Below are 3,065 nucleotides of genomic sequence, written 5' to 3'. Positions count from 1 at the left end.
CAGGCAGCCGCCCCTCTCGGCAGCCGCGGGCCCGCCCGGGCTCCGCGCGGGTGCCCCGGGAGTCTCTTGGCTCCCGCCGCTGACCCGGAGCTGGGGTGTGTGTGGGGGGGGTCCTGCTCCTCACGCCCCCCACCAGCGGGCAGGCTGGGGGCAGCTGACCCCAGCGGCTGCGGGGACGTGCCGGGCTGTGTCTGGGCGGCAGCTGCATCTGCTGTCTTTATCGGGTTTATTGGCCCCTCTTTGTTATTTGCCTCCTCGCTGCGTTTCGCTTTAGTATACAACTGTTCTGCTCTCCAGTCTTCCTGCTTTGACCCTTCCAGTTCCCCTCCCACGTCCCCTCGGGGGCTGCGGGCTGGGGCTGAGCCGGGGCAGCAGCTCAGCTTTCCCTTCTGCCCCGAGGATGGAGAAGCCTGAGCACCAGCTGCGCTTTCTCCTTGCAGAGAAGGAGAAGCCTTGCTGATCCCTGTTCCTCTGAGAATGGCTGCGAGTGACTACGAGGAAGTTCTCAAGTACTATGAGTTACGTGAGACCATCGGAGCAGGTAGGCTGGGTCTGTCTGAGCGCTTCAGGCTTCACCTGAGTGTAGACTCACTGCTGCTGCAGAACCTGTAGGTCAGGCTTCAAGTGCAGGTTTCTTGGGGGGCACGACTCTGAAATAGCTGTGATCACTTCTGCCCTTAGTGCAGGCACTGCATACCGTGCCTGCTCCCCCCTCCAGCCTGGCTGTGAGACTGCAGGCCAGCCAGCCTGTCCTCACAGCCTTGCAGGGGGCTCTAAATGCCCTTTTTTAGGTTGGGTTTGTTTTTTTTTTTCCATTCTAGGTGGTTTTGCGAAGGTGAAGCTCGCAAGGCACCTTCTCACTGGTGAAAAAGTTGCCATAAAGATCATGGACAAGCTTGCTCTGGGGGTAAGACATCCTCTGCTGTTCTGCTGGGGTCCTGAGGAACACAGGGCTGCTGCCTGTCAAAACGCTGCCTGCTTTTGCTGTTGGGTATTGACTCTGGCTGTAAGACCTGGAAGAATTCTAACAGGTGGCTGCAAATCTGCCCCCCCCCCTTGTTGAGAGGGCAGCTATCAAATGGGGGAAGTCAGAGATGATTACAGCCATTAATTATCATTACAGGATTCTGGTGAGAGTGCTGTTTCACATCTGCCCATCTGGGTTTGGCTGATCAGCGTGCTGGGGTCTTAGGGGAGTAGTGGCAGAGCTGTGGCTGGGTTGAATCTGAGCAGTCAGATCGAGCACTGACAGGCACACAGGCACATCAGTTGCACAACAGTCTGATGCTTACTGTGATGTACAGGCCCCCAGTGTGGTCAGCGATGTCATGGCTTGCTTTTTGGGTGTCTTAGGATGACCTGCCTCGTGTTAAAATAGAAATTGATGCTATGAAGAATTTAAGTCACCAGCATATTTGCCAGCTGTACCACGTGATAGAGACATCCAAGAAGATATTCATGGTCTTGGAGGTAAGAAGCAGTGTTTCTGCCATGGGAAAGGGTGCCCGCTTTACAGAGAGCAGTAGATGGAGAAGAGCTGCTGGAGAGCAGCCCTGCTGAGAAGGACCTGGGTGTCAGGGGGGATGAGAAACTCCCCATGAGCAGCAGTGGCTCCTGCAGCTGGGAAGGGCGATGGGATCCTGGGCTCCATCAGCAGAGGGGGGGCAGCAGGGACAGGGAGGGGATTGTCCCTCTCTGCTCTGCCCTCCCCAGCTGGAGTCCTGTGTCCAGAGCTGGGGCCCCAGGACAAGAGAGATGTGGGGCTGGTGGAGAGGGGTCAGAGGAGCCCCGGGGATGCTCAGAGGGCTGGAGCAGCTCCCCTACGCAGAGAGGCTGAGGGAGCTGGGCTGGGTCAGCCTGGAGAAGAGAAGGCTGTGGGGGGACCTCACTGCAGCCTCCCCGTCCCTGAAGGGACCCCAGGAACAGGAGGGGAATGGGCTTGTTAAAGGGCAGAGACTGGCAGGACAAGGGGCTGGGGAGAAGCTGGAGGAGGGAAGGGGGAGAGGAGAGACTGGGGGGAAGTTCTTTGCAGAGAGAGTGGTGAGGGGCTGGAAGGGGCTGCCCAGAGAGGGGGTGGGTGCCCCGTCCCTGGGGGTGTTCAAGGCCAGGTTGTCTGGGGCCCTGGGCAGCCTTGTGTAGCTCCAGGCCTGGAGGTTGGTGTCCCTGCCTGTGGCAGGGGGTTGGAGCTCTGGGACCCTTGGGGTCCCTTCTGACCCAGACCAGGCTGGGATTCTATGATGGCGACCTATGAGCCCTGTCCTAGGGACCCTGCTTTGGCAGGGGGTTGGACCCGATGGGCTCTGGGGGTCCCTTCCAACCCCTGTGACTCTATGATTCTGTGATTCTAACTGCTGGTGGTGGTGAGAGGCGGTGGCAGGAGGGCTGTGGGAGCTCTGGCAGGGGCTGGTGCAGCGCCCTTGGAGTCTTCAGTTGTCATTAAATGGAGGAACTAAGATAAGGGAAGTGGTTGCCAGCCCACCAACTGCTGAAACAAGCTGCCCAATAGTATCCTCCCTGCACTGCAACGCAGGTGTGATGTGCTGTGACGCTGCTCACACAGTAACGGCCTGAGAGGTGCCGTCCCCAGCCCTCGGGTACGCCCCACGCACCGCACAGATGGCCACAGTGTTCTGTAGAGCCGACCTGAAAGATGTCCCAAGCTGGGGCACCCATCCCCGCGCAGGGCAGCCCAGACCCGCCCAGCCAGGGAGGCTTACCTGCGCTCCCCATCCCGGGTGCTGTAGGAGCTGCGGTAGAAGCCGTGGAAGGACTGGGAGAGGTTGGCGTGGTACTGGACCCGCAGCGTGTAGTTGTGGCCGGCCCGCAGCGGCTGGTCCAGCAGGAGAGCCATCTGCTCCAGGGGCTGGTGCTGCAGCACCCTGGCCTCCTGCGCCGAGCCGGCGCCCGCAGCCTGCACCCAGGCGCCGGTGACACGCAGGTGCTTCCCGTGCAGGACCACGGAGCGCGTGGGGCGAGCGGCCGTCACCTGGATGGCGGCCGTGCCGGCGAAGCTGAGGGTGCTGAGGTTGGGGTGGATGAGGAGCTGGTAGTGCAGCGGCACCACG

At 60.5% G+C, this 3,065-nt stretch overlaps 1 long non-coding RNA gene across 1 annotated transcript; it reads left to right on the top strand.

Moving 5' to 3' along the window:
- Positions 1-524: 524 nt before the first annotated feature.
- Positions 525-1,401, top strand: LOC311203307. The gene is made up of 3 exons (XR_014617959.1): positions 525-541; positions 822-907; positions 1,354-1,401. It is a non-coding gene; the product is annotated as an uncharacterized lncRNA (long non-coding RNA).
- The last annotated feature ends 1,664 nt before the right edge of the window (positions 1,402-3,065 follow it).

The sequence above is a fragment of the Gallinula chloropus genome (genome assembly GCF_964237585.1).
Source record: "Gallinula chloropus genome assembly, chromosome: Z".
NCBI lineage: Eukaryota > Metazoa > Chordata > Aves > Gruiformes > Rallidae > Gallinula > Gallinula chloropus.
This window is presented reverse-complemented; position numbering and strand designations above follow the sequence as displayed.